The 13,434-nt window shown below is 41.0% G+C and overlaps 1 protein-coding gene and 1 long non-coding RNA gene across 2 annotated transcripts in view; one reads left to right on the forward strand and one right to left on the reverse strand.

Moving 5' to 3' along the window:
* dnajc17 (DnaJ (Hsp40) homolog, subfamily C, member 17) overlaps positions 1-13,434 on the reverse strand; it is a 33,691-nt gene that overhangs the window by 3,158 nt on the left and 17,099 nt on the right. The gene's annotated exons all lie outside the window — the stretch shown is intronic.
* LOC104924784 (uncharacterized) lies at positions 2,857-6,965 on the forward strand. Its single transcript, XR_797161.3, has 3 exons — positions 2,857-5,173; positions 5,280-5,421; positions 6,843-6,965. It is a non-coding gene; the product is annotated as an uncharacterized LOC104924784 (long non-coding RNA).

A 13,434-nucleotide genomic window follows, 5' to 3' on the forward strand; every position in this document is an offset into this window, starting at 1 on the left:
AAAATTATTCCCATATTTTGTTTTTAATTCTAGTGGTGCAGACATGTCTAACACATCAGTCAACAACCTCCAAAACTTTTTCCTTTTTTTTAACAGTGCTGAGATCTTAAGGCCACAGCATATGATTCACATCATTTTGTCCCATTCATATTGTCTCCTTGTGACCTGAGTGGAAGTCGCTATTTTTCTTCAGAAAGTACGGAGCTGATGATCATTTTGTTATGTACTGACATTGCTGTTGACAATTCTAGTATAGTTTCTTACCCAGCCTGGCCAAACATGCAAATGTGAATGTAAATGAATAAGAAACTGGGACATATGACAAGCACATGCTAGTGCAGCAACCTGATAAACGAGGAATCCATCAAAGTATTTAACTGGATATTAAAAGCTTAAAGTTAACACCTCTCCCAGAACATCTGGTTTAACAGTGCCTCTTGGCTGATTGCATTTCTTTGGAAACTGAAACTACACTGTAGTGACTTTTAAAACATTTTTACTTGAAATACTTGCCATTTCATGCTTATTATGTCCTGACCTTGCAGCCTGAGAGGTTACCAATTTGTATTCGATAAGTGGATTACTCATTAACGCAGCAAGCCAACAGATAGCTCTAAAGAGAAAGTGACTGAGCCAAGAAGGGATTCTTTGCTGCCAAGAGAAGAAATGGCTTTTTCTTAACAAGCCTACTCTGTGGTTCGGGCTAACATTTCTGCCTCTAATGCACTCTGGTGAAGTTAATCAAGGAACTATTTATCTGGAGTGTGTGTGGTGGCGTAGTGCGTGTGCGTGTGCCGTGGAGAAGGTGATTTATGAGAGGCGAACACTTATTTAGAGATCATTTGTGTGCGAGCATGAGTGTGTGTGTGTGTATGTGTGGGTGCCTGAGCACTCCTGCTAACTCAAACAAACAGGCAGTGGGGCAAGGGGTACTGCACATGCAACACTGGAGCCAAGGTGAAATTCCGCAGCAGACAAAACTCAAGCTTTGTAAATGGTACAGGATTAATCATCATTCATTATGAGACTCGGCAGACATTAAACCCCAAAGGTCTGGTCTATTATAGTGTTTTTGTTAGTGAAGAACAAACACTACATAGAGATTAAGGCCCAAATCGACTTCCTGTATTTAACCCTTCACATGCAAGTGTCCCAGCGAACATCTGTTTTTTGAACGGAACTCTGAGACAAGACCTCCTTTGATTTGACAGCAAAAGAGTCTGAGAGCACAAACTCTGCACGTGTAGTCTACCAATCATAGATTGTGACAGTTATTTTATATGAGTGAACTACACTGAAAAAGATATTTCCTGTATGTAAAATACAGCTATTTAAAAATAACCAAATCATCAAGTCGGGCTGCACCAGAAACAGACACTGCGTGCTGCTGAAATCACTGATTTCTGAAGCTTGTCAGTAAAATACAGATATTTCACATTATGTGATGCAAAGCCGTAGCTGTAGCGCCTGAATGAAAGTAGTGGTAGCTGCATGTGGAGTGCACATTTAGCAAAATACACTCAAAGGTAAACCTGGATATGGGGTAGGTGTATGTATGTGTGGATCAAATGTGGTTCTACGTGGTCACGGTATTGGAGAGAATAGAAGCGTGTTGGATGGAGACAGAGAGCGCCTTTGGAAACTGTTAAAGTAAAGGAAATAAACAGTGAAAAAGAGAAATAGCAGCAAAGACCTGAACTCGTGGCGCCCTGGCATTTCTCTTTATGATGGATGACCTCAGGGATTGCAGAATAGGGAGATGTGGGGGTTTTTTTTGTTGGCCTTTTTAATATCCAACAAAACATCGTTGTAAAGCAAAATTATGTCTTTCACATCCTGGCCTTCTGGGAAAAGCCCTCTGATTGCAACAGATTTCCCATTAAAACAAAAAGCGGCCACAGAACTGGTAAGAATGCAGTCTCAGCCTTGAAGATGTCAAAAAGAGCTCAGGCAAAAAAAATGAAATCAAGGTTCCAAACAAAAAAAAAGGAAAATGTCTGTGTGCTCTGTGTGTGTTCCCATGTTAACATGGCTCCTTATCTAGTTAATGTGCAGAACAAACACGCTGTTTACATCATGTCTCCGGTCTTCAAAGTAATCTAAATATCCCAACAATGATCTTATAATTGCTAATGATTCAATGCCAGGAGACACAGCAGTACATTCCCAGCCTACACGGACCGCCCACATTCAGCAGGAAAAAAAACAGCATGTTATGAGTTATGCATACGTATATTACATTTCTTTAACTGAATCCAGCTAACACTAAATGGAGAGCTCTAAACATTTTATAAGTCTGTGGGCGCAACAAAGAGATCAAAACAAGTAGAAGATTTTTCTGTTATAGTATAAAATTACCATTATATAACACAATGGAGGGGGAAATTATTGGACATTTGACAGTTTAGAGTGACAGGAGAGGGGGACCAGATTCAAACGCAGGATATTGCAGCTACATAGTATGTATTTTACGCCCACAGCTCACTAGTGTTTTCAGAAAAAAACAATCACAATGTATCTCTGAGAAATAAACCGATGCTGTGAGTCCAAAGCTCTTAGCTCATTTCGAATGTTTAACAATACAGGACGGCGCTTGAAGACAAAAAACAGGCATCACAACACGTTTTTTCTCTAAAACCTAACGTGTAAATAATTAAGTTGTTTTATACTGTTATAGCATTTGGCATCCACAAACATTACCTCATTGGGAATTTCTCTTATATCCCTCATTAATTATGCCGCCTATTCACCTCCGTACTGTGTTGGACCTAACGTGACCTTACTTTGTTGATTAGAGCCTACTGTAAGCTTCGTGATGTGTTAACTGAACTTCGTATATATAACACAACACCTGGATTTTGGCTGGTGTCAGATCTCTGTCATGTGGCAGTCATGCAACAGTCTTCACTGGCTTTGAGGGACCAGACTGCCAAGTTTCTGTTGGAGCGGCATCAAAAGGCTCATCACTGAGTCATAACTTTGGAGACAAACAATGACGACAATGGTTAGGATGATGACAAATGCAATCTTAGATGTTCTCACTGGAAAGGACATTACAAAGCTACTAGAAATCTGTTTCAGAGACAGACACAGACAGAGTAGTGGGCTGCCCAATTTCATGTAACGAAGCCTTGTGATTTTTATACCCAGGGTAATTCATGGACGTACTACAAGCTAAATTTGATCAAAGTACAGTGTGTCCTGTGTCTGCCATCATCCAAAAAATGTTTTTCATATAAAAGAATTAGATCGTTCTTGCTTTAAATCTAGTCTAAATGATGGCTGTCTAAGGGCCTCAGAAGCTGGAGAACACACAACAAAGGGTCAGAGGAATATCCACCAAAGCCTCAGTTTGGGCTTCTAGCGCTAGTCAAAGCAATATCTGGAAACACTTTTTATCCTGCAACAACAAAAACACACAGTATCCCAGATTTCAGGCCCAGCATAGCTGCATCAAACCACACTGCCCGCTATGGTCGGGCCTTAGAAAAGAGGCTTATACAGAAATCCAGCTAGGGCTAAACGCATTAGCCTACAGGCTAAATAGCATGACAGCACAACTAACAGACTGAGCCCAACCTTGGTCAGACGGCAGGTCTTGTGAGGTCATTCCCAAATACCGCTAACACTACCTCTTCATCCCGATTATCTTCGAGCATGAAAGCAGTTTTGTGGCTGTAGGTGGATGAAGGAGGAGGTTTCTCAGAAGAGAAATGCTCAAAAATGTTCTGTTTCAGTCTTGAGTAAATGTTATGATAATTTCATTTGCGTGAGTAATTGTGTCTGGTCTTGCAGACTGTTTTTGGCTCTGGAGTACAGAGCGGGAGAACAAGAGGATCAGGAGGCACGCCTATTGTTTTTTGGATCAATTTGAAAGGAACTTGAGGAGTAGTGAAAGATACCATTTGCCCTTTGCCTTCACACCCTGCATGTTTTAAGGAGAGGCATTGACTCTGGACAAAGGGATCCACAGCTCTGTCCTCCTTTCTCCTGGAGCACAGTGTTCAAAGGAAGACGTCTGTCAGAGCATGATGGCGTTTATATATTCTCTTTAAAACATTACGACATAAGTTGTAGAAGATTAAATAGTTTTTTAAACCATATGACAACCAGAAGGGCATGTTTAACGCAAGTAACAATTACTGCCTCTGAGAGTACAACAACTTTTGGCATTCAAATAATAATAAATAAATTAAAAAAACGTTTGGACACATGATTCATTATTGCAATGCTGTAGCATTCCAAAGGCAAAAACAACAAGCTGGAGGCATGGGAATTGGATCCGCAACAAGTTATCTTTCTTGTGCAACCCAGCCTGCCTGTACATACATGTCTGTGTGCAATAGTATGCTTTGATTACTTAGAGGAGCTATAGGCCTCCAGTCAGGCAGAAGGGCCTGTGGAGTGGGCTGTACTCCGGGGCTTTAGACAAACCAACAGTAAGCAGGAAATTTAGGAAATCAGCAGAGCAGAGGGACAATGACAACGAGATTAGAGATCAGTTAACCCCCTCCTCTGGGTGACTGAGCTGTTTGTTCACTGACTGTGACTTCCTTTTAGACACAAGCACGCAATCTATGAAACACACGCACACACACTCTGAAACACAACCTGTTGCACACTCACTAACCTATTCAAACTCAGCCTCTCTCACACATCCCCTCTCTCAAACACATTCACCTCTTGAAATGAGTAGTGCACCTCTGGATGTTTTCCCACATTGCAGTCTTTTTCAATATAACAGGAGTTAAAGCAGTAGCTCCCGCTTTACGCCCACTGTCTCGCAGGTAATGGGTGCAGCCAACCAACCAGCAGGACTTAGTTTAACACTTGTGACTAAAAAGCCAACTTACATCACTACCTGGATGATGTCATCTGATGGCTGGCAACCATTCTTGTGGTGGATGACTGCAAATATGAACTAAACCTTTAAGGAAAAGAAACTGACAAAAAGGCTGCACCTGAAAGCCTTATTGCTCTTGTACTCTGACCTCACCTGGCTTATCTCCTTGGCAAAAGAAGACTTTCACCAGCGACACACCTGGAGAGGTCTACAATGCAAGAGGGACTTTACACTTGGAAGGATTAGCATTGCAAAGATTTAAAAAAAAAAAAAAAAGGATCAGATGTCCAAGAACTGTAAACCCTCATCTAAGCAGCAGCATAGACAAAGGTAAGATACATTCTCTTGGGAGTTTAATGCTTAATGTAACAGTTGACTTGGTTGTGTCACATGGAAATACCATTCCAACATGACTCTGTTTTTCTGTATAATGCAGTCTTCCCTGGAACAGTTGAACAAGCCCCATCATGTCAAAGATCAGTTTGTGAGGGTGTGCAGGTAGACGCTGCCTAGTTTCCTAACAGAGACGTGTGTGCATGTGTGGGATTCAAATATCCTGGATTTGCTCAGCAAGACAGGTAAGAACAAACTAATCAATCTTGATCTATTCTATTCTTATTTATCCTACAAGACAAACAACCGCATTAAAAGAAACATCTTGAAATCAATTGCAACTTGCGGTTAAAGTTTTTAATCGGACGGATTCCTCATCTGTGTCAAAGCTGGATCATTTATGGCAGCACTGAAGAAGATCATTTAAAAAAAAAGTTTTTTGGCCAATCTGTTTTAATGGGCTTCTTTAATTTTTACTTGGCCATGAAGTGTTTCCTGAACATGATACATGGCTGAAATCCTAAAACTCCTCCTTGGCCAAACTGACATGTTTGGAAAGGAATGCTGTTGTGTCCACGCTCTGCAGTCTCCCGCTGCTACTAAAGTGCCGGTAAAACCTTTACAGGCCAACAAAACCTGTTTGCTGTAGTGGGTTACAAATTTACAGAGTGAGTGTTTCAAGTCACGAACATAGATCTAATGTGGGCAAAGCTGTTTGGGAGACCGTAAAATCACAGACACTGAGCAGATTATCTCATCAACGTGCCAGCATTGATGAACTGAGTTCTGTTTTACTCAATAAAATGATTACAGGTCACGGAATGCTAAATAATTTTATTTTTGTTTTGTTTGACTTTCATTTCAAGTATTACGGCATGGTTTTCATTTTGACCAAGATGTTTCCTTTTAAGTTTTGCTGCGAGAGTGAAATTTTAATAACATAGAATTCCCAAACTACATTACAAAACGTAAAACTTATTTTGAAATGTAATGCCTATAGTGTGATGTTATTCATAGAGTAAAATATTTCATTTTATGAACCTGAACATCTAGAGTCAAAGCAGAAATCCACCACAGCAAAATAAACAGACTGCATCCCAGCTATTTGTATTATTCGCAAAATCATAAACATGTGTTCGGAAGTGAAGTTATCATCATGATTTCTGACAGAAGTTACGGTAAAACCATTTGGGAGTCTGCATTTTGTTTTTGTTGCTTTTGTTACTGGAAGTCTTAAGTAGGCTAATAGACTTCCTTTAGAGGATACGCAGTAGACCACACCTGGGTTTATGGGAAGAAACGGGGATTTGAAAAGTAAATATTTAGAAATGAAAGCTTCAAAGCATTGTTGGGACATACTGCCAAATAATGCTGAATTTCATCAAATCAGCATCGAGTGGAACAGGTGCAATCTCTAAACCATGGCTGCCGATTCACATCAAGTCGTCTGTTATGGTCCAATACTTACATCTGGTGCTGAATTACATGACAAGCACAAGTACAGACCTGCTCCATATTCTAGCAAGATGAGAGGAAAACCTGGATGATCAAAAACAGATTTAGAATACTGTGTAGATAAAAAAGAAAGAAAGAAAATCACTTCACAGGAAACTTCAGACAATCATTTGTTAAATTACAATTTCTCTTTTCTTCTGTTTTGTTGCAGATGTCAGTATGCTTTTGAGCTTCACCACTTCCTAAGGAATTTTTGTCAAACAAAGGAGGACATACAAAAAAGGCCACAAAGACTTTTGGGGATATATAAAAACATTTAAGTCTATTTCAAACAGGTCTGTCAAGATGCCACTTAGAACATCTCTGTACAGAAAGCCATCGTCTAATCGTTGGGCCAGCAGGAAGCGCAGGGAGGTGTTGTCTGTCAACATGATTAGCCTACCGCTGGCTGATTTCCGCCACATCTCACATATTGGCAATGATGCCCATACAGACAGCTTTGGAGACCTGTCTTTCTTAAAAATGGGCCATGGTCTGCTTCTACAAAGTTCACAGAGTGAGCAGAATCTCTTCATGGCGTGCTCACCACCACCCAAGCCCCCGCGTCTGAACCTGGATGAGGCAGAGGGTTCGGAGAGCCCCGACTGGCATGTAAGCCACCAGCACAATACATCCCAGAAGAGAAAGAAATGCAGCTCTTTGCCACTTCTGGACAGCGAGGAAGGAGACGAAGAGATGGAAAAAGATTCTGGGTACCAAAGGGTAATTAATGTTGCTTCTAGTCAGATTCGCAGACCTGGATCAGGCAGTGTGAGTTCAGACAAGGATGGAGACTCCACAGACACCTGTGATAAAACTGCTGGACAGCAAAAGGACGAGGACAGTGGCTTTTCGTTTAGCCTTGACCTGGGCCCTTCAATCCTAGATGATGTTCTTCAGGTGATGAACAAACACAACTAGACAAGTTAGTAAACAAACGTTGCAGGAAGGTTTTACTTAAGTTTGGAATATGGGGAGGAGATGCAACGTGAACTGTTCTGTGAGAAGGTTCTCTGATTTTACGAATATCCTAAAATGATGATTATTGTGTGAATAAACTAGAGATATTTGATTTTATGATCCCTGGGTACAGTATGGCACTTTTTAAATTAGCAATCACAGCAAATTCCACACCGTGGTCCACAGCGTTTGTTAAAAAGTAAACAATCTCTCATTTGAAAGGTTAAACTAAAAAAAAAGAAAACACAGTTTTAGTTGTAGTACACATTCTCTCCTTAGATTCACCACTTGCAGAGGCAGACACAATGTTTAAGTTATTAATTAAACTCTGTCAGATGCCAAACTCCAAGCTAGACATTTTCATCTTATTTTACTTTCCTCCTTTGCTATTGTAATCCCTCAAACCACACAGCCCAGCACTGAGCACGGCTGTTAAGACTTAAGAGTGTTGCATTTAAGAAAAGAAAAGCTGCGGCTGGAATCCAAGGTCCTCGAGCTGTGATGTCTTGGCTCTTGGCGTGCTTGCCAATCTATTGTGTGCAGAGGGCAATTTTTCCTCCGCACGCATCCCAGAGGCCCCACTCAAAGGTAGACCAAGGTACCCCCCATCTCTCATTCCCAACAATGCAGTGAAAACAAACACTTAGCTCTGCTTCCAATAAAAGCCAGCCAATGGTGGCAGGTTGGGGTGCAAACCAAGCCAGGCCACAGGTCCAAGAGGTTCAGAGCAGGCTGTTTTCTTAGCTGCAAATCAGAGTCCGATGCTCTGGTGAGTGGCACACGAGAGGGAAAGTGGTAAAAAGTAACGTGATACTTCCACATATGCAGGAGGTGTCGAGGGAGGAGGACCAGAGACATCCATTACTGCAGCAAAAGTCTTGATGAGGGTTTAAACACTACCTTCTGACCAAATAGAACCCCTGACATGTGAAAAATACATGCTTGTATGCCAGTAAAGGGAAACACGCATGGATGTATATCCGAGCACGCATTTTGCGTGACAATCATGCAAGACAGTTGAGGGGCACTTTCCTCGGATCTGAAGAGTCAGGACAGAGTCTCAGTCTGTGCCTTAGCTGGGGGTTGCCAGGAAAGGCTGTGGGGTAGACCCAGAACCAGACGAATTCTTAAGTTCCCCCACGGGTCATACCACAAAAAACACAAACCACTAAAGTCCCACTTCTAGCAATAGATTTAGAATTCACTGTATGTCCAAACAGAAACAGCAATGTTTGTGGGTACGTCTGCAATGTACATCTGTTTTGGCATCTCCGATTTTAAACTGGATATCATTGCCCCTTTTATTGTATATGTTATGACAATAACACATTGTGAAACATTCTTTTGCATTGAAAAATGTACTCTTTTGAATTTTTGTGAAGTAAAGACAAATATGTTAAAAATTCCACGAATGGTGGTTTTGTGGATGGAACTGCTCGTGTCAACATTTTAAGAGAGCTCATATGAGACTGTTTACACACCCTGATGGACAAGACATTTATTCGGCTTTTTAGCTGTCAGCAGCCACTGCGGAGGCAATAAGCCTTGTCACTCACTTACAGTATACTTAACAGTTTCTAGAGAATTTATAGCCTTGGATTATCGAACACAACAAGAAGCACAATATCATTTCAAGGTGGAAAAGCCACACAAGCCTAAATTAGTCAGGCATGTCAAGCAGGGTTTCACGGAGAGACAAAAGTACTGTATTATAGTTAACCGGACTTTGAAGCTACTCCTGAGTTGTTGGGTGTGACATGCTCTGAGGCACACCTGTATCACAAAGAGGTGACATTTAATGGCTAACCAGGGTGTGTCTGCAAGTTGGCAGCCTTTATTATGTTAGCTACTTTTTCCAGATAAGCAGTAGAAAGAGCTGTTCAGTTACCAAGACTTTATATTACAGACAGTGTTTCCCGGTCTGTGACAATGACAAATCAAACACTGATTTATTTTCAAGGGAAATGTCGAACAGACATATACTACACACTGTGGAAATAAACGATTGTGCTACTAAACATTAACTTATGACTAGGGATGCACCGAAATGAAAATTTTTGGCCGAATACCGAAACCAAATATGAAATGCGGTTGTTAAATTTTTCACTATTTTTTTACTATTTCATAAATAGCCTAGAATAAATTTGTAGACATGTTTTTTTCAAAGAAAGTAAATGCTTATTTAATATCCTTCAAATATTCCAGTAGAATTTCCAGTTAGTATAATTATTATTTCATTTATACTGTTAGAAAGCCCATGTTGTTTTAATCACTGTTAATTTGGTCTTGAAAGGAATACTATTTAGTTTTATTATATTTCCGATGAATTTCCATTTTTTGAACGCATCATAGTCATTCCGACGGTCATTGAACGCACCTCGCATGTGTGAGACGCCGTAGTTTAGAGAGTATATGGCTTCGCTAAAGAGCAGTGTGATGTATTTCTTGCCTGTGTTTTTCCTATATCCTGCATCGTGGGTTTACTGTGTGTGCATGAGAAAAGAATCAGCAACCCTGGCCAGATCACCGCGCACGTTGTTTCACTGCATTAATTGCGTCACGCCACTATTCGGTCCCTTCACCGAAAGCCGAATGTGGCATTTTTTGCAATATTCGGCCGAATACTTTCGGTTGCCGAATATTCGGTGCATCCCTACTTAAAAGACGCCTCAGTGCCGCAATTAACGAAATAACGTCTGCTACAATATATTGAAATACATCCACACCGCAGACATGTTGACTCTTATCCAGATGCTGGCTGCACTTCCTGCTTGCGTCATGACAATTCTGTCTTGTCCGTGTTGTTTCGGTGATGTGGGTCATTTTCGGTGGTCGAATTTTCGGTGCATCCCTACTTATGACAACACAACAAAACCCAAAACAACAAATACCAACAATTGTTGGTATTGCATGTACTTTCATGTTGCTCATTGCTCATTCATTATAACCTTCAAAACTGAACTTTTTTTTTTCTGGAAAAAGCCTCCCTGCAGACAAGAGTCCTTGGCTGCTATAAGCTCTCAGTGTGAAGAATCACATGAAGTTAAGCTCAACAAGTGTTCAGCCACATGACTGATGCGAGAAGAAAGAGCCTGTAATTGAAGACAAATTATCTTGTCTGCGCTGCACAAACTGGCCGAGCTGTGAAGTATCCCTATCACATCTGGTACCACTTCTCTCCCTCCAAAAGTCTAAACTGTCATACAAAATACCAAGAAACCTTGTCATCTCACTAAAGAGTAGCATTTATGACTTATTTATTTTGTCAGGTACAAACTAAAAAACTAAATATATTGTTTTAGCAAATAAGAGATTTGTCCTTCTGCTAGAAGTAGTCTGGAATTCACAGTACAACTTGATGCTGCTAAAATAACCATATTTTTCTGATGATGATTTAACATTGGTTCACACACAAAAGGGGGTTTTGTGATACTGATATTGTGTCTGCTGTCTGTACCATGTCAGAACATATTATCAAGCTATAAATGGTCAGGGCCGAGCCAATCCACAAAGGTTAACTTCTGTTATAATACACATGATTTGGGCATAACACAACAACAACTCATTTTGGGTGTGATCATAACAATATACAGAAGCCTGCTGGTCTCCAGCACACAGCTCTGTTATCAGGGTCAGGCCAGGGTTGATTATGCCAACAGCATGGCCACATACAGTGCGTCTCCTCCAGACTCAGGGGCTATTTTAGGTGAGAGTACACTTTTCAAGCACTGGCAAAGCGGCGGGCTGGAAAAACAATCCCAGAATAGCTGATCCGCTGCATCTGGTTTGTGTCGTGACAAGCCTGAAATGACTCTCTAGATGGAAGAAGCAGGCGTAGAAAGCTCAAATTTTAAATCCTTTACAACAGATTCACTTTGAATAATATGGTAAGCTAACTATGCAATGAAGCATGAATCACGACACAGTGATTAATGATGCCGTTGCATCTACTGAGACACAAACATTACATCTGGAAAAGACAAAGCAGATGGTTAGATAGACAGTCTGGGGGGTCATATAGGAATCATTAATCAGACTCTGTGAAATCCATAAAGTCAGCCACACATGTGAATTTATATTTTGATGCAGCAACTGTTTACAGCTCCCATAGACACTGCACTTAGATGGGCAGTATCAGAGCCCTGCACTGTTTCTGTTACCACACAGGCCATAATTAAGATAGAACAACTGTTTATTATCTTTACTTCAGGTTCATTCAGGCACCATGACTCATTCAGGATTCACTGAGATTAGATACTGTTTACAATACACAGTTAAGAGCAATGTTTGCTCTAATGAGAACGACTCAAGCACTTCTGCCCATTTCCTATTCTCTCACGCTGACAGTTTATTGTGTCAAAGGGTAAAGAAAAAACAAAGAAGTGAAGATTAAACTAGATACTTTTGCAAAAGAGAGGTCTGAAATAAGTCAGGAGCGTGGGGAGCAATTTCACACAAGGTCTATTTTGATTTTTTGAATATCCACAGTGAGAAAAACTGTGTGAATACAGTGGGGGCCCAGTTATAAATCATGTCATATCAGCTTTCTGGACAGGCAGAACAAAAACAGAGCCAACAGTTCAACAGGTCTCCTCAGTGTCTGTCCGTGAAAGGAGTGAAAATATCACATACCATGGTATAGTTAGTAATATTCAAGGTCTCTGGACTTTGAGGGGATCCTCAAGGGGAATTTGTGGCCCCCACTTCATTAGGCCATTCACATTGGCATAAATTAGACAAAAGATCTGCACACTGTACTGATAGCTCTCAGAAATGTTCGTTTCTGGACCAATCAGGGCAGAGCTGGGCCCAGAGCTGGAACCAGCTTTGCTCTGATTGGTCCAGTCTGAGAGCAGATTGATTCTCAATCATGCCGAATGCGAACAGCTGACTGATGAATGTGTTTGTGTCTATATAAATTGTTCTGCTTGGAGATGGTTATTTGACAATGCCTGATGACTAAAAACTATGTTGGATCCAAACATTGTGCTGTTAAATTATAATTTTTGCCATCAATATGTTTTTTGGACCTGTGGAAGCTTTTTTGTATGTGTGAATCCTACACTCTGTTTGCCCTTCACATTGGCCCCAGATTAATTTATTAAGCCCAGCAGAGCTGGAACTGAAATATGAAGGCTGAAGTCATACTCTGTCTGCGTCTCGGAGCTCCCTGTAGTGAGACTCTGGACTCTCTGAGCATAATGTTTGGATTGATGAGGTTAAAAAAGCAAATTCTTGCCCAAGCTGCTCCAATGTGATTGCAGCTGGCTGGTGTGTAGGAGCAATGGAAAGGTAGACAACAGGAGAGGGATCTGATTTTTAGATTTCAGATAGAAACCGAGGAGATGGACCTCCAAGGCTCTGGCTTCTCATTACCTCTGTCTCTCTTTCTCAAATGACCCCCCATGTCCACTGACCCCAGGCCAGATGTGGAACAACATTAGTAATATCTACACTGGTTAAACCATTATGTCATGTGGGGCCTCTTAAGCAAGAAATATCCTCACTAAGGGATAATGCAAAAATAACCCAGCCATTGTATTGTTTTCATTTTTGGGGGCAGGATGGAAAAAAAAAGATGAAGCGATCAGCTTTGGATATCTGTAAGGCAAACAGGGTTACCATAATAACATTTAAAGAGATTAGTATGACAAATCCCAGTGTGCAGGCTCAGCCTCACATGCTAGCCTTGTCAAGAGGTCTGAGACTGCACTGGGCTGAGGGGTGAAAGCCAGTTCAGCAGCTCTGGAGACACAGATGTGGACAAGTGGAAAGAGTCTTTACTGATCTGTAATCCCTCACAG

Source organism: Larimichthys crocea, chromosome XXIV, assembly GCF_000972845.2.
Source record: "Larimichthys crocea isolate SSNF chromosome XXIV, L_crocea_2.0, whole genome shotgun sequence".
Classification (NCBI taxonomy): Eukaryota; Metazoa; Chordata; class Actinopteri; family Sciaenidae; genus Larimichthys; species Larimichthys crocea.